The 18,643-nt window shown below is 46.3% G+C and overlaps 1 protein-coding gene and 1 long non-coding RNA gene across 2 annotated transcripts in view; one reads left to right on the top strand and one right to left on the bottom strand.

The window, feature by feature from the left end:
• LOC140418051 (uncharacterized) overlaps positions 1-18,643 on the bottom strand; it is an 80,364-nt gene that overhangs the window by 10,390 nt on the left and 51,331 nt on the right. The window lies entirely within an intron of this gene.
• Positions 3,731-11,430, top strand: LOC140420717 (uncharacterized). Its single transcript, XR_011946530.1, has 2 exons — positions 3,731-3,931; positions 6,944-11,430. It is a non-coding gene; the product is annotated as an uncharacterized lncRNA (long non-coding RNA).

Raw genomic sequence — 18,643 nt, 5'->3', positions numbered from 1 at the left:
ACTCTGCCGATTACAATGTGCATGTCAATTTCCTTTGTGCCGGTCCCCCCATCTCCCGTCCCTCCCCTCCGCCCCCTTCACTCGTCGTTTCTGGGTCCTTTCCTGGGCCCTTCACTGTACAATGGGAGTTATCTGTTATTTACAAGTGGACGGTGCCCTCCCTTCCCCCCCCCATTTTGTTGATGGGCCTCCCCCCTTCCGCCCCATGCACTCCCCGTCCTGTTTTAAACCATCCCTTGGGGGTTCCTCTTCTTATGTTTTTGTACTCTGCTCTCTGTGTCAGTTGATTTCTGGCCTCTCCCTCCTTTTCCCAGTAGCCCCCCTCTTTTCCTGCCTGCTCCCTGTGATCCCGTTGGCTCCTGTACGCCCAGCTCCCTCCCCAGTGTTCCATTGGCTGCTGGCTTCAAACATGTCCTGGAACAAGTTGGTGAATGGCCTCCACACTTTGTGGGAACACGGTAGCATGGTAGCATTGTGGATAGCACAATTGCTTCACAGCTCCAGGGTCCCAGGTTCGATTCCGGCTTGGGTCACTGTCTGTGCGGAGTCTGCACATCCTCCCCGTGTGTGCGTGGGTTTCCTCCGGGTGCTCCGGTTTCCTCCCACAGTCCAAAGATGTGCGGGTTAGGTGGATTGGTCATGATAAATTGCCCTTAGTGTCCAAAATTGCCCTTAGTGTTGGGTGGGGGTGCTGAACCTGGGTAGGGTGCTCTTTCCAAGAGCCGGTGCAGACTCGATGGGCCAAATGGCCTCCTTCTGCACTGTAAATTCTATGATAATCTATGAACCATCCTCTGACCCTTGGACGGTGAACTTGATCTTCTCCAGGTGGAGAAATTCCGATAGGTCTGCCAGCCAGTCTGCAGCTGTGGGTGGTGCTGCTGATCACCAGCCGAGCAGGATTCTCCAGCGGCCGATTAGAGAAGCAAAGGCAAGGGCGTCCAGCCTCTTCCCCATGAATAGTTCTGGCTGGTCTGATACCCCGAAGACTGCCATTTGTGGGCACGGCTCCACCCTCATAACCATGGACATTGCCTCTAAATAGGCTGTCCAGAATTCAACAAGTCTGGGGCATACCCAGAACATGTGGGCACGGTTTGCCAGGACCCGCTGGCACCATTCACATTTGTCCTCCATCTCCGGGAAGAACCTGCTCATTTGGGTTCTTGTCAGGTATGTGCTGTGCACAACATTCAGCTGCATGAAGCTTAGCCTTGCGTAGGAGAAGGCGGAGTTGGTCCCGTTCAGTAGTTCGCTCCAGAGTCCCCACCCTATTTCCGTCCCTCGCTCTTCCTCCCATTTTTCCTGGGTTTCATTAAGTAAGGAGCGCTTCCTTATTAAGAGTCGTCTGTACAGATCCCCAGTTTCCAGACTGTCTGCGTCCAGTAACTCCTCTTGCATTGTGTTTCTCAGGTTCCTGGGTATGCTGGTGGCTCCTTGCAGAGAATGACTTTGACCTGGAGCTCATCCCTGTTTGGTAGGTCCAGTCTCTCCGTCAGCTCCTCTAAGGTCGCTAGTCTATTTCCCGTGTAAAAGTCCCTCACCATCAGTGTTCCCCCGTCCCGTCTCTACCTCTTGAAGGTGGTGTTGAGAATGGTTGGTACAAACCGATGGTTGCTGCAGATGGGGGCCATGATGGACACATCGGTCAGACTGAAATGCTGCCACATCTGGTTCCAGGTTCTCAGGGTAGCTACCACCACTGGACTGGTGCTGGCAGGGATGGGAGTGTTGCTGTGGCGAGGGCCCGGAGGTCATTCCTGTACATGAGGACTTGTCCATCATCAACCATTCCATGTCTGGGTCCTTTACCCATCTCCTCACTCATTCGGCCGTGGCTGACCAGTGATAGTATTGCAAGTTCGGGAGGGCCAGGTCTCCCATGTTTCTTCTCCATTGTAGGACTATTTTAGGGATTTTTGAATTCTTGCCCCTCCGCACAAATGATGCTAGGTTAGGTGGGTTGACCATGATCAATGCACCGGATTATGTGAATAGGATGAGGAGTCTGCCTCTGTGAGTGCTTCTTCTGAGGGTCAGTGCAGACTTGAAGAAGTGAATGGCCTCATTCTGCACTATAGAGATTCTGTGTCATCTATGTTATTTTAATTTGACTATGCTGTTAGTCTGTTTTGTAATATTTTGGGGTATGCGCCCTGCATTGTTATTCTTCTGTTTTCATATAACCTTACCCTCTTTCCCCACTCACTATGTTAACCTAATAACTGATCTGGCATTTCATCTAGAGACTCTGGTCGCTCAAATATCCGGCTATGAATTAATTCTGCAATGTGTTGCTTGTACATATGCTGGCAGTATCAGTTGTTCTACACTGTACCCATTTCCATCAATATTTCTGTTATTCTGTTGCATTCATTATTTAAAAAATGGTAAAAAAACATGGCAAAAGAAATATTAAAAATCTGTCCAACTCATCCTTTAATATATTCAGTGACCCACAGACTCCACTGATCCCTATGGAAGACAATTCCATAGACTAATAGCTTTTTGAGTGAAGAGATGACTGGAAATATATAAGTAGTGACAGTACAATATTACACAACCAGAAATAATAGTAAATGTACTTTATTACAGACCATAAATAATATATCTAATTTAAAAATACTAGACATATCCCTAGCCGATATTAATTTACTGTCCCATTAAATGTCAGCCATCTCTTGGAGAAACCAGCCCTTTAATTGTGATAAAAGAAAATTACTGCGGGTGCTGGAATCGGAAACGAATGAGAAAATGTTGGAAAATCTCAGCAGGTCTGGCAGCATCGGTAGGGAGAGAAAAGAGCTGACGTTTCGAGTCCGATGACTCTTTGTCACAAAAGGTTTGTCAAAGAGTGATCAGACTCTAAACATCAGCTTTTTCTCTCCCTCCAGATGCTGCCAGACCTGCTGAGATTTTCCAGCATTTTCTCTTCCTTTAATTGTGAACATCAGGAAAGAGACCATCCTTTTATTTATTTATTTATTTTTAAAAACACATTTTAGTCAAACTTGTAACAAAGTAGGTTACAGCAAATGAACACCCCGGGAAACATTCTTGCCAACAATCAACTATACAGTTTGTACAGATTTTTCTCCTTTTTCACCCCCCCCCCCGACAAACAGCTCCTCAAACATGGTCACAAACATCCCCCACCTTTTCGCAAACCCCCCTGCTGCACCCTTAACTCATACTTTATCTTCTCTAACCGCAGGAAGCCGTGCAGGTCACCCAACCGCGCTGCTACCCCCGGTGGCGAGAGACCATCCTTTTAGCCAGACAAATAATGTGTCAAGCTGAGGGAGCAAAGGATGTCAATGTCTTTGAGAGAGAGAGAGACCTGGGCCAAGCTTTGCAGAGTCTGCACCCTCCCTGTATTCACTTCCTTTCCCTTCAGTTGCTGCAAGTCACCAATTGAAGGTCAGAATGAGAAATGGAAAGGGGGGGGAAAAAAAGTGTTTTACTCACAGATGTTGGAGACAACAGTTTTTCCCTTCACTTCCGCCGTGACATCACAATGGGGCACTGCCCGAATCAGCCAATAGGAATTACTCTTCCGCGCAGTCGTCACCGGGTTCCAGTGCGCAGGCCCGGCGCTCCCCGCCCCCACCCGTTGTTTCGCCCGCCCCTTGAACAAGGGGGAAAATAAACCGACAACAGAACCTCCTCGAGACAAGGTTTCCAGGCAACCGGCTGACGGCCAGAGCGAGAAGCCAATCGGTGATCTCCCCCTGCGCATGTCCAAGGGAGAGGGGAGGCTGCGCATGTGCAATGGGTAGCCCGCCTTCTGACCTTTTACCTGAGGTATTGACCAATGGCAAGAATTGGAGGACCAGAAGGACTCTGGTCCTCCAGCTAATCAGCTCGTGCTTTGTGTGACTGCTCGATTGAACTTCACAAGGACGCAAACCTCCTCCCGTCTCCAACATCTGTGAGTAAAACACTTTCTTTTCTCCCCCTTTCCATTTCTTTTCTCATTCTCACCTTCAATTGGTCACTTGCAGCAACTGAAGGGAAAGGAAGTGAATCCAGGGAGGGTGCAGATTCTGCAAAGCTTGGCCCAGGTCTCTCTCTCCATTAAAGACATTGACATCCTTTGCTCCCTCAGCTTGACACATTTATTTGTCGAGATCTTCTCAGAAGCCCAAATACGACATTCATGAACCCTGCCGCTGCCCAGCTTGTAATATAATTAGGAGCCAATTTAGCTCAGCTGGTTAGTGATGCAGAGCGAGGTCAGACTGGTCCTCCCTCATGATTGTCGGAAGGAGGGCAGCACGGTGGTGCAGTGGTTAGCACTGCTGCCTCACGGCGCCGAGGTCCCAGGTTTCATCGCGGCTCTGGGTCACTGTCCGTGTAGGGTTTGCACATTCTCCCCGTGTTTGTGGGTTTCACCCCCACAACCCAAAGATATGCAGGGGAGGTGGATTGGCCAAGCTAAATTGTCCCTAAATTAGAAAAAATGAATTGGGTACTCTAAATTTAAAAAATAAATTGATTGTTGGAAGGATGCCCTCCAGCTTTCTCACCAAAACTTTAGATAGCAGTTTCAAGTCAACATTCAAAGGATAGATTGGCTGATAAGAGACACACTCCCTAGATCCTTGTTCGCTTCAGAATCAAACAGCCTCACAAAGAGTCGATGGCAGCATACTTGAGTCAAAGTGATAATACATACCCACAAATAGTTCCAACAGTAAACCTCAAATCTCCTGTAAACCCCACACCCACAGCCATGTGGTTCCAGCACTTTACCTGGCTGAAGCTCCTTCATGGTCTTTGACATCGCTTCCCTAGAAAGAGTAGCATTAAGCGCCTCACGCTGGCTTTCTGAGGCCTCCGGGAGATTCAAGGAAGAGAAATAATGCTCCACACCTCCAACACATCACCAGACTGCTCAGACTTGTATTACCCTGCATAGAATTCCCAAAATTCCTGTTTATTTCCTCCGTCTTCGTGACCCTTTTCCCTTTGCCAAGCCGCACAGAGAAAATCGCTCCAAAGTCGGCCTTTGTATTTGCTCAGGTTACTCCCAAACTCGTACAACTTATGCCTCGCAAACTTTCAACTTTTCTCAACCTGCTGAGTAAATAGGGAGTCTTGCTGCGTTAACCTCCTTCAGCAATAGCTTACTCGGGCCTCCTTATAATTCTCCTCGGCCTTCGCCAAACAAACCTCCAGACGGCGCTGGTTCTCCAACACCTGCACCTCTTATTTGCAGTGTAAGAAATATTCATTCCCCCCCGCCATGAGCTTTACACGTCTGGAGGGGGATATTCCAGGGGCTGAGTTAACGGAAGAACTCAAACCCTTCCGTAGAATGTGTAGTAAATGAAGTCCTCTTATCAGGAAGGCATCAAACCTCCACTTTCTCGACCTGGGGGTGAGCCCTCGAGCAGAAGCTCCAGAAAAATGGAGGGGTGAGGTGGATTGGTCCAAAATTATAATGTTTCCTGTGTTGCAGGAGGACACCAGGTGTAGGATCGTCTCCGGCACAAAAAAGTTGTTGATTCAAGTATGACATTGATGTGGAGCTGGAAAGAACATAAAATCTCTGCCCCTCAGGTGCAAAGTTCTCCAAACATCCACATAACCCACCTCCTCACAAGCCAAGGCTACGCCCTAGCTTGAAGCGTGGGGGGTTCTTGGTAACCGGGAGCTTATCTACCAGAGGATATAAGTGGCAGTTGAAGTCGCCAACCACAAAAATGTTAGTTGAAGCTAACTCTGCGAAATCCACTAAAGCCTTTGTAATTAACTCCGGGAGTAATTCGGGGATCCATAAACATTCATTATTGAACCAACATCTCCATGCACCGAACCTCTAATGATCACATATCTATCTGCTTTGTCCTTGGTGCAGGTTTCAACCTTAAAAGGGTTATTTTTATTAATAAAGATTGCCACACCCCTGCTACTTGATGAAAAAGAGGCGAAAAAAACCTGCCTCACCAAATCCTGCCTCAATTTAAAGTATTCCTCATCATAGAATCCCTACATTGCAGAAGGAGGCCATTCGGCCCATCATGTCTGCACCTGCCTTTGAAAGAGCACTTCCTTAAGCCCATGCACCAGCCTATCCTAGTCACCCAGTAACCCTACCAAACCTTTTTGAAATGAAATGAAAATCGCTTATTGTCACAAGTAGGCTTCAAATGAAGTTACTGTGAAAAGCCCCTAGTCGCCACATTCCGGCGCCTGTTCGGGGAGGCTGGTACGGGAATTGAACCGTGCTGCTGGCATGCCTTGGTCTGCTTTCAAAGCCAGCGATTTAGCCCTATGCTAAACAGCCCCTTTTGAACACTAAGGGGCAATTTAGCATGGCCAATCCACCTAATCTGCACATTTTTGGACTGTGGGAGGAAACCGGAGATCCCAGAGGAAACCCACACAGACACTGGGAGAATGTGCAAACTCCACACAGCCAGTCACCCAAGGCCAGAATTGAACCTGGGACCCTTGAGATGTGAGGCAGCAGTTCTAACCACCATGCCACTGTGTCGCCCCAATTGAGTTTAATCTAGATGAGTTTCCTGGAATAAAGCTATGTCGACTTTCTCCTTGAGAAAGGAGACAATCATTTTCCTTCTGATAGGGTGATGGATGCCCCATTCATTCCCTGCGAAAATATGGATTGGATTGGATCCGCTGGTGTCTCAGCAGGCTGGATAATTGAGTGAATCCCTTCACACACTGAGAGCAGATGAACGGCTTCTTCCCAGTGTGAATGAGTCAATGACCTTCCAGCAAACATGGGGCACTGTATCCCTTCCCACAATCCGAACATTTCCACGGTTTCTCCATGTTTTGGGTCTGTGGGGGACAGAGATTTACAGCTTTTGGGGAATGAGAGAGGAAAGAATGTTCCATAGAAACTAGAATTGTCTGTTCTGAATTTCTATCCTGTACTGACAGTGATGTCTTTTGTAAATTGTTTCTGCAGGATATTAGAAGAGGACGAATTACAGACAGAAATCTCGAACGTCTCGTCTCAATCTGGCAGAGTCACTCGATTCCTTTGGTCCTGAATATCATCAGCCTTTGAATCTAGAAGGAGAAATGTTTGCCTCTTGTGTTGACTTCAAAAGATTTTAAACATCAGTGTGACTGGAAAAGCACCGGGACACGCACACACCCGAGTGAGAGTGTTCCAGAGCACTGACTGTGGAAAGAGCTTTAACCAGTTACACAGCCTGAAAAAGCATCACACCATTCACAGCGGGGAGAGACCGTACACGTGTTTGTGTGTGGTCAAGGCTTCAATTATCCAATCTGTGGAGACACAAGGAGATCCAAAACATGGAGAAACCGTGGAAATGTTCGGATTGTGGGAAGGGATACAGAGCCCCATGTTTGCTGGAAGCTCATCGACGCATTCACACTGGGGAGAAGCCGTTCACCTGCTCTCAGTGTGAGAAGGGATTCACTCAGTTATCCAACCTTCACAGACACCAGCGAGTTCATACTGAGGCAAGGCCATTCACCTGCTCTCAGTGTGGGAAGGGATTCACTCAATTATTCAGCCTGCAGAGACACCAGCGGCTCATACTGGGGAGAGACCGTTCACCTGCTCTCAATGTGGGAAGGGATTCAAACATTTATACAGCCTGCACACACATCAGCGATTTCACAATGGGGAGAAGCCATTCACCTGCTCTCAATGTGGGAACAGATTCAGTGCGTTATCCAGCCTGACGTCACACCAGCGAGTTGACACTGGGGAGAGGCCTTTCACCTGCTTTCAGTGTGGGAAGGGATTCAGTCGTTCGTCCACCCTGCAGAGACATCAGCAAGTTCACAATGGGGAGAAGCCGTTCACCTGCTGTCAGTGTGAGAAGGGATTCACTCAATTATCCAGCCTGCAGAGACACCAACGGATTCACACTAGGGAGAGGCCGTTTACCTGCTCTCAGTGTGGGAAAGGATTCAGACATTTATTCATCCTGCGGAAACATCAGCGAGTTCACAATGGGGAGAAGCCGTTCACCTGCTCTCAGTGTGAGAAGTGAATCACTCGTTTATCCATCAGAGACACAAGCTGATCTGATTGTAACCTCAACTTCACATCGGTCATAGAGTCATACAGCACATAAAGGCCTTTCGGCCCATCGAGTCTGCGCCAGTCCAAAACAACCACTTAACTATTCTAATCCCATTTTCTAGCACTTGGCCTATAGCCTGGGCATCGCAAGTGCCGATCTAAATGCTTCTTAAATGTTATGAGGGTTTCTGCTTCCACCAGCCTTTCAGGCAGCGAGTTCCAAACTCCCACCACCCTCTGGGTAAAAAAGCTTTTCTTAACATTCCCTCTAAACCTCCTGCCTCTTACCTTAAATCTGTGCCCCCTGGTCACTGATCCCTCCACCAAAGGGAAAGGTTTTTTCCTGTCTACTCTATTTATGTCCCTCAATTTTTTACGTCTCAATCATGTTCCCCTCAGTCTCCGCTGCTCCAAGGAAAACAATCCAAGTCTATCCAATCTCTCGTCATAACTAAAACTCTCCAACCCAGGAAACATCCTGGTAAATCTCCTCTGCACCCTTTCCAGTGCTATCCCATCCCTCCTATAATGTGGATTCCAGAACTGCACACAATACTCTCGCTGTGGCCTAACCAATGTTTTATACAGTTCAAGCATAACCTCCCTGCTCTTAAACTCTATGCCTCAGCTAATAAAGACACGTATGCCATATGCCTTCTTAACCACTGGATCCTCCTGCTCTGCCACCTTAAGGGACTGGTGTACATGCACACCAAGTCCCTCTGATCCTCGGTCCTTCCTAGGGTCTGTTTATCATGTATTCCCTTGCCTTGTTTGACCTGCCCAAGTGCATCACTTCACACTTATCCAGATTGAATTCCATTTACCACTGATCAGCCCATCTGACCAACCCGTCTATATCCCCCCTGTATTGAAAGGCTATCCTCCTCACTATTTACCACCCCACCAATTTTCATGTCATCCGCAAACTTACTGATCAACCCTCCTACATTCATGTCCAAGTCATTTATATAAACCACAGACAGCAAGGGCCCCAATACTGACCTCTGTGAGACCCCACTGGACACAGGCTTCCAGTCAGTAAAATACCCCTCAACTATCACCCTCTGCTTCCTGCCCCTCAGCCAATATTGGATCCAAATTTTCTTGGATTTCATGGGCTCTTACCTTCGCTATCAGTCTCCCATGTGGGACCTTATCAAAAGCCTTGCTGAAGTCCAAATAGACTCCGTCAAATGCATTTCCCTCATCTACACAGCTGGTCACCTCCAGGTTTAGTGCCCAGAACTGCTCACAGTCTCCAAGTGGGGTCTAACTAGAGTTTTGTAAAGCTGCAGCATAACGTTTGCGTCCTTATACTCCAGTCCTCTAAATATAAAGGCCAGCATTTCATTAGTCTTCTCGATGACTTTCTGCACTTGTTTATGACATTTAAAAAGATCTATGCTCGATTATAAAATTCTCCTGTCTCTACCTATAAAAGATCCATGTTTATCTTCACCAAATGTTTCCTTTTTATGTACCGACAGAGGCTTTTACAGTCCATTTTTATGGGTTTATTTGGGTTTACATTGATATTCTATTCTCCCTTTCTTTATGAGTGTCTTCGCCCTCCTTTGCACAATTGTAAAATCCTCCCAATCCTCAGCTTTATTATTTCTGGTAACTTTATTGACCTTTTCTTCCATATCTTATACTGTCTTTAACTTCCTCTACCGTTAGCGGGCATAACGGTGGCACAGTGGTTAGCACTGCTGCCTCACGGCACCGAGGTCCCTGGTTTGATCCCGTCCCAGGTCACTGTCTATGTGGAGTTTGCACATTATCCCTGTGTTTGCGTGGGTTTCGCCCCCACAACCCAAAGATGAGCAGGGTAGGTGGATTGGCCATGATAAATTGCCCCTTAATTAGAAAAAATGAATTGGTTACTCTAAATCTTTTAATGCTTTTTAAAATTTCCTCTGTTAGCCACGGTTGACTGACTTTTTGGGGTTCTTGTGCCTTGAAGGAATGTAAACTGTGTAATAATTCTATAAAGTCTCTCCATTTCCTGTGTACTGTCACACCTTTAATGTATTTTCCCCAATCCACCTCAGCCAATTTGTCCCTCACACCGTCATCATTTCCTTTGTTCAAATTTAACACCCTGGCTTCAGATTGAAATACCTCACTTTCAAACTTAATGTAAAATTCTGTCATAGTGTGGTCATTCATCCAAAAAAGTTCTTTCACAGCAAGATTATTATGGGCGGCACGGTAGCACTATGGGTAGCACTGTTGCTCCACAGCGCCAGGGTCCCAGGTTCGATTCCCGGCTTGGGCCACTGTCTGTGTGGAGTCTGCACGTTCTCCCCGTGTCTGTGTGGGTTTACTCCAGATGCTCCGGTTTCCTCCCACAATTCCCGAAAGACGTGCTGTTAGGTAATTTGGACATTCTGAATTCTCCCTCTGTGTACCCGAACAGGCGACGGAATGTGGCGACTAGGGCTTTTCACAGTAACTTCATTGCAGTGTTAATGTGAGCCTACTTGTGACAATAAAGATTATTATTAATTAACCCTTTATCGCTACTTAATACTGGATCTAAGACAGCTGGTTCTCTAGTCGGTTCCTCAATTTACTGTTCTAGAAAACCGTCCCTACACACTCCAGAAACATGTCCTCCACAGCATCAGTGCTCATTAAGTTCTCACAGTCTATATGCAGATTGAAGTCACCCATGATAACTGTTTTAACCATAGCTTCTCTAATCTCCTGTTTAATCCCATGCCCCATCACTACCACTACTGTTTGGTGGTCTATAAACAACTCTTACCAATGTTTGCTGCCCCATGCTGTTTCTTAGCTCCACCCAAACAGATTCCTGACTGAGATCCTCCCTTACTAATGTACTGATGCCATCCCTTATTATCAGTGCGACATCACCTCCTTTTCCTTTTTGCCTGCATCATCAGCAAACTTAATGACAATACCGTTGGTCCCGTCATCCGAGTCATTGATATAAATTATAAAAAGTTGAGGCTCCAGCACTGATCCCGGTGACACACCGCTCATTACATCTTGCCAACCAGAAAATGACTGATTTATGCCTACTCTCGGTTTTCTGGTATCTCGCCAATCATTCACCGTGAAAGATTGTTCTGGGGTTAAAGGCTGCCAGACAGAGAAAACAATGGAACTCTGGGGAATGAATCATCACTTTGCACTGGTTCTGAAACGATTAAGTTTCGACTTCCGGGGTAGATTAAATATAATTGTGAAGTGCGGTTTTTGATTGTGTAAAGGGCAATGTTCTATTTTATACTTTAATGTGTAGGTTTCCGACAAAAGTAATGTTTAGTCAATGCTGTTTCTAATAATAATGAGTTGGATGATGGAATCGAATGCATGGCGGCTAATTTAAAAAAAAATAAAGTTAAAGTACCCAATTCTCTTTTTTTTTTCCACTTAAGGGGCAGTTTAGTGTGGCCAGTTCACCGACCCTGCACATTTTTGGGTTCTGTGGGTGAGACTCACGCAATTACGGGGATAATGTGCAAACTCCACAAGGACAGTGACCCGGCCTGGATCAAACCCGGGTCCTCAGAGCTGTGAGACAGCAGTGCTAACCACTGCACCACCGTGACATCCTTGACAGCGAAATTTGCTGATGACACAAAGATAGGCCAGAAAGTAATTTGTGACGTGGACTTAAGGAATCTGCAAAGGACAACAAATAGGTTAAGTGAATGGACAAAAATGTTACGGATGGAGCATAACGTGGAAAAATGTGAATTTGTCCACTTTGGCAGGGAGGATTAAATAAAACAGCAGATATAAATGGAGAAAGATTTCAGAACTCTGAGGTACAGAGGGATCTGGGTGTCCTGATACAGGAATCTCAGTAAATTAGTTTGCAGGTACAGCCAGCGATTGGGAAGCACAATGGAATATTGTTGTTTATTGCAAGGGGACTGGAATATAAAAGTCGGGATGTTTTGCTGCAGTTGTACAGGGCCTTGGAGAGACCATATTTAGAGCACTGTGTACAGTTTGGGTCTCCTTATTTCAGAAATGAGATAGTTGCATTAGAAGCAGTTCAGAGGAGGTTGACTCCCCGGATTCTGGAATGAGGGGGTTATCCTCTGAGGAAAGGTTTGACAGGTTGGGACTGTATCCATTGAGTTGAGAAGAATGAGAGATGATCTTATTGAAACACGAGGTCCTGAGTGGAATTGACAGAATGCTGGGAGGATGTTTCTCCTTGTGGCAGAGACTAGAACTCGGGGAGACTGTTTAAAAACCGGGGCTGTGATTCTGTTTTCTGGTGCAGTGCGCCCCGCTGGCTGTGGGATTCTCCGTCTCACCAGCCGGTCAATGGGGTTTCCCATTGTGGGCAGCCCCACGCCGCCAGGAAATCCCCAGCATGGGTGCGCTGCTGGCAAGGCGGAGAATCCAGCCCAAGGGGTTTCCCATTTAAGATGCTGATGAGGATATTTGTTCTCCTGAGGGCCCTGGGTCTGTGATCTCTCTTCCCCAGAGAGTGGAGGGGCAGGGGCAGCGAATACGTTTTAAGGCTGAGTTTGATAAATTCTTGATTGACGAGGGAGTGAAAGGGTGGAGGAAGGAAAGTGGAGTTGGGACCACAATCAGATCAGCCCTGATCTTATTGAATGGTGGAGCAGGCTTGAGGGGCCGAATGGCCTGCTCCTGCTCCTAATTTGTATGTATAGACCCTTAACACCCGCTTCCCCAAACTCTGAAATGATTCACAGTGATAACCCTTATTGGTGACCGTGGTTAGATGTTATTCAGTAGAAATAAGAGCTGACACATGCTAATGTCTGAGCAGTAGTATCAAAGTGCAGCAGCATTACCATTATGCTCTGGGTAGAAGCACCATCTCCAGGTAAATGCTCCCTGTTCTGCCCCAGATGCCATGGTCCCAGTCAGTGGAATATGTAAAACCTCAACAAATCTCTGTGCTCGGGGAATCCCTTCTTATACTTTATTACATCACAAAGTCTATGGAGACTGATTTAACCCAATCATTGCTGAGCTAACATTTGAACGGACCAATTACAAAGCCTGTCATTGAACCATCTGTACCCGCCCAAACCACGTCAAACTCTCAAACAATTGTCTTCCCCACGCTCCGTCCCCGGTACGGGGAGTCAGCATTCCCATGCCAAGCAGTGAAAACATGGTGGCCTTGACAGCCAGGTGTTGTCTAGGATTCCAGGCACTCTTGTTTTCTCTGTCCTCTGGGAACTGTTTATCTCCCTGTTCCCACACAGCAAGTTGTCTGTTCTCAGCTCTGCTCGATTTCTGCTGCAGTTTGGTCCCTTTTACACCTTTCTGATCAATAAAACATTTGGTCAGTGAAGACCCAAACCACAATTTCCCATCCTGTCACCTGTCAACCATCCTTACCCAGAGCGTAATCAGAACAGGAATAAAAACAGGAGAAGTGTAACAATCAAATTCAAAATAAATCCACAGCCAGTCATTGAATTTAATTTAATGTTCAGTAATTAGCAAGAAAACCTGAAGTTGGGGTTCCCCCAGGATTTTTACAGCCCACACCTCGAGCGGGAGGAAAACTCCGGCCCCTCACTCAATTTCACTTTGTGGGGCTGGGGGAGAGAATGGAGCAGTGGGACCGACTGGTTGGCTCTACAGAAATTTGGCATTGACTCGATGGGCCAAATGGCCTCCTTCTCTGTCCTTATGGCTCTGATCTAAAGAGAAAATTTCATCCTCTGTAGTCTATCCAACTCACTGAAGTCCTTCATCCCTGGTGCCATTCTCGTCAATCTCCCCTGCAATCTCTCTGAGAACTTCACATCTTTCCTGCGATGTGGGGCCCATATATAGGGTTCCATTCTGGAGGGAGAGAATTGAAAAGCAGGGTTATGTTGTTGAGAACCAGGGTTAGATTACACTGGGAGCACTGACAACATTTATGATTTCCATTCAGAAAAAGGAAATAGAGGCACTGGATAAGGTGTAACAAAGATTCACAAGAATAATACCAGAACTGAGAACATTTCACCCTCAGGAAAAGCTGGGGCTTTTCCCTAGAATAGAGAAGACTGAAGGGTGACCTGATGGTAGTTTGAAGTTTGCAAAGCAACAGGGGAACATTGGACTTCGGAGCAGGAGTAGGCCATTCGGCCCCTCAAGCCTGCTGCACCATTCAATAAGATCGTGGCTGATCTGACTGTGGTCTTGGCTCCACCTTCCTGTCTGCTCCCACCCCCATAAACCTGGACTCACTTGTCTGTCAACAATCTGTGGAACTCAGCCCTGAGTAGATTCAGTGAGCCAATGATCCACTGCTGTCTAGGAAGAGAATTCCACTCTCATCACCCTCTTGAGGCACAAAATAAAAATCATCATCTCTGTCTTTAACGGGAAACCTCTTATTCTTAAAATCTGCCTCTGAGTTCCCTTGTCCCCCACAAGAGGAAACATCTTCTGGGTATCCACCTTGTCCAGTCCCCTCAGAATATTCCATGTTTCAATAAGATCACCTCCCATTCTTCCAAACTCCAGTGGGATTGGGCCCAACCTGTTCAACCTCTTCATCCAATCAGCCCCTCATCCCAGGAATGGGTCAAGTGAACCTTCTCTGAACTGATTCTAAAGCAATTATATCTTTATTCCCAAATACGGAGACTGAATCTGTACACAGTATTCCAGATGTGGTCTCACCAAGGCCCTGTACAGCTGCAGTGAAACTTCCCTCTTTTATAATCCTTTCCCTTTGCAATAAATGTCCATATTCCATTTCCCTTCCCAATCACCTGCTGTGCCTGCACAATAAGCTTTTGTGATTCCTGTACCAGGACACCCAGATCCCTCTGTACCTCAGAGTTCTGCAATCTCGCTCCATTTGAATAATATACAGCTTTTCCATTCCTCCTGCCAAAACAGACAAGGTCACATTTACTCCCGTTATTCTCCATCTGACAGATTTCTGCCCACTCACTGAACCTGGCCCCATCCATTTGCAGAATCTCCACTTCCTGTTGACATCTTTCCTCTCTACCCCGGTGTCATTGCTCAATTTAACTTTCATATATTTGATCTCTTCATCTAACTCATTGATGTAGATTGTAAATATTTGAGGAACCAGCACTGATCCCGGTGTCACTCCACCAGTTACAGCTTGACAATCAGAAAGGGATCTATTTATCCCTACTCTCTGCTTCCTGTTAGCTAACAAATCCTTTATCCGTGTAAATATGTTACCACGCCCCCCCCCCCCCCCCCGCTCCATGTCATCTTATCTTGTGCAGTAACCTTTGATGTGACACCTTATCAAATGCTTTCTGGAATTTGAAGTCCGCCACATCTACCGGTTCCCCTTTATCCACCTTGAATGTTATTGCATGAAAAAACTCTAACAGATTAGTTATACACAATTTCCCTTTCACAAAGCCATGTTGGCTCTGCCTGATCACATTATGATTTTCTAAGTATCCTACTGTAACCTCCTTAATAATGGATTCTCAGACTTTCCCTATCACAAAGTCAAACAATTATAGGCCAGTTAGTCTTATGTAGTGGTGGGCAAATTACTAGAATCAATCCTGAGAGATAGGATTGACTGTCACATAGAAAGGCATGGACTAGTCAAGGATAGTCAGCATGGATTAGTTAAAGGAATGTCCTGCCTCACAAATTTGATTGAATTCTTTGAGCAAGTGACAAACAAGAAAGGTAGATGAAGGTAGTGCAGTGGATGTGGTGTGCATGGATTTTAGCAAGGCGTTTGACAAAGTCCCAATTGGCAGATTGGTCAAGAAAGTGAAAGCCCATGGGATATAGAGCAATGTGGCAAACTGGATAAAAAGTTGGCTTAGTAACAAGAAACAAACGGTAATGGTCAATGGCTTCCCTTGCAATTAGAAAGTTGTTTCAAGTGGTGTACTACACGGTTCGGTTTTAGGACTCTTACTGTTTGTGTTATAGATTAACGATTTGGACGTGAACATGCACGATTGGGAAATGTGCAGTCGACACAAAGATTGGCCGAGTGGTGGACTGTGTCGAGGATAGATACAATCTCCAGAATGATATAGATGAATTGGTGGAGTGGGTGATAAAGTGGCAGATGGAATTTAACACAGAGATGTGTGAGGTCATGCATTTAGAGAGGTCAAACAGTTGTAGGGAGTACACAATAAAAGTGAATATACGAAGAGGGGTGGATGAAGTGAGAGATCTTGGTGTACAAGTACACATATTGTTGGGCCTAGAAAAGTGTAGCTACGGGGTGAGATTGGATAGTTTGGGGTTATTTTCTTTGGAACAACGAAGGCTGATGGATGACTTTATTGAGGCGGGAGAGACAGAGTGGACAGGTTAAAATTGTTTCCCATGGTGGAGAATTCTAGAACCAGGGGACATAGATTCAAGATAAGAAGCAGAAAGTGTAGAGGGAACATGAGGAAGAACTTTTTTTATGCAGAGGGTAGTTAGTAGGAATCTGGAATTCGCTGCGCGAGTTAGTGGAGGAGGCAGAGACCCTAAACTGTTAGTACCTGGCCCTGCACCTTAAGTGCTCTGAGCTACAGGGCTATGGACCGAGTGCAGGAAGGTGGGATTAGAAAGGGCACCTGGGCGTCCTCGGGCTGGCACGGACAAGATGGGTTGAATGGCCTTCTGTGCTGTAACATTTCTATGAGGGGTTATTGGGTTAGGGGGATAAGGAGAAAGTGAGGCCTTAAGTGGGTCTGTGCAGACTCGATGGGCCGAATGGCCTCCTTCTGCACTGTATGTTCTATGATTCTATGACACACATGTTAGGCTAACTGGCCTATGGTTTCCTGCTTTCTCCTCCCTTCTTTCCTGAACAAAAGTGTTACATTCTCTATTTTCCAATCACTGGGACCCTTCCAGAATCTGAGGAATTTTGGGAGATTACAACCAATGCATCTACTCTCTGTGCCACCACTATTTTTAAAACCCTAGGATACAAGTCATCTGGCCCTGGGGCTTGTCAGCCTTTGGGTCCAATAGTTTCCTTGGAACTTTTCTCAGTGATTGTTCGATGTTCATCCTTCTCTATCGCCTCTTGGTTTTCAATTACATTTCTGAATTTTTTTAAGGCTTCTACCATGAAGATAGACACAAAATACCTGTTTAAAGCCACCTCCATTTTGTTGTTTTCCACTATCAATTCCCCAGACTCACTCTCGAGAGGACAAATGCCAGCTTTAGTTACTCTTTTCCTCTTCAAATTGTTCCGATCAGGATGGGAGGAGTGTGAGTAGTATCTCGCCCCACAACCAGGTTGTACCATTCACCTAAAGCTTCAATTTACTCACCAAAATGGCCAACGGTTCAACTTCTCTTCCAATCTCCCCAAAAAGGTCTTTACCAAGGCTTCTTTCAATAGACTACTGTTTATTATTAAAGTACTTTTAACAAGTTACAAGCATTGATAAATGCACGGTTGTAATTGAGAAGTAAAACTATCAATGTCTTCCTGAAGAATTCCTCTAGTACACACATAGACAAACAAACAACAAACAGATAAAGTCTCTCTTCAGAGGCTGTTACAAAACAAAGGATAAAGTTTGCAGGGTCTTCAGGCTGTTGACCTGGGGTTTCCCGTGTAAAGCTGGTCCAGGTGGATAAATCTGGGATTTATCACCAACTGGTCCCAGCTTTGCAGTTTTAAATACAGACCAGTCACACTGAGAGTTCTCTGACTGCAGGGTGAGAGCCACACACAATTTTAGACAAGGCAGAAAGACCGAGAGAGCCAGCAAACATAGCCTTCCTTCCTCAGCTTGTTCCCCAATGACATTACCTTCACAACTGAGCAGGTTGACGATTGAAGTTTTTTTTCCTCTCTCATGTGATTTCCAGCGAGAGTCCTTTCCAGTCCCCCCCCCCCCCCCCCCCATCAATTAAAGCGATTGAAGTTCAAAACCTTCATCCAGATCTTTACAGAATAATACAGTGCAGAAGAGGCTCTTCAGCCCATCAGTGTCTGCAGCGAAGCATAAAAGACACCTGACCTGCCTCCTCAATCCCATTTGCCAGCACCTGGTCCTTCAATGTTAGAACATGCCAAGTATTCATCCAGATACTTTTTAAAGGATGTGAGGCAACCCGCCTCTACTACCCTCATTGGCAGTGAATTCCAAACTGTCAGCACCCTCTGGGTAAAAATGTTTTTCCTCAAATCCCCCTAAGCCTCTTGCCCCTCACCTTGAACTTCTGTCCCCTTGTAGCTGACCTTTGAACTAAAGGGAACAGCTGCTGTCCACCCTGGATCCACCCTGTCCATGCCACTCATAATTTTGTACACCTTGATCAGGTCATAGAATCCCTACAGTGCAGAAGGAGGCCATTCAGTCCATCGTGTCTGCACCGGCCCTCTGAAAGAGCACCTTATCTCGGCCAATTCCCCACCTCGAGGCAATTTAGCAGGGCCAATCCATCTAACCTGCACATCTTCGGACTGTGGGAGGAAACTGGAGCACACGAGGGAAACCCACGCAGACACAGGGAGAACATGCAAACTCCACACAGACAGTCGAACCCAGGTCTCTGGCGCTGTGTGGCAACGGTGCTAACCACTGTGCAATCATGCTGCCCTTCAGTCTTTTCTGCTCCAACGAAAACAACCCAAGCCTATCC

The sequence above is a fragment of the Scyliorhinus torazame genome, chromosome 5 (genome assembly GCF_047496885.1).
Source record: "Scyliorhinus torazame isolate Kashiwa2021f chromosome 5, sScyTor2.1, whole genome shotgun sequence".
Lineage (NCBI taxonomy): Eukaryota > Metazoa > Chordata > Chondrichthyes > Carcharhiniformes > Scyliorhinidae > Scyliorhinus > Scyliorhinus torazame.
The sequence above is the reverse complement of the archived record's forward strand: the minus strand, read 5'-3'. Positions and strand labels throughout refer to the sequence as shown.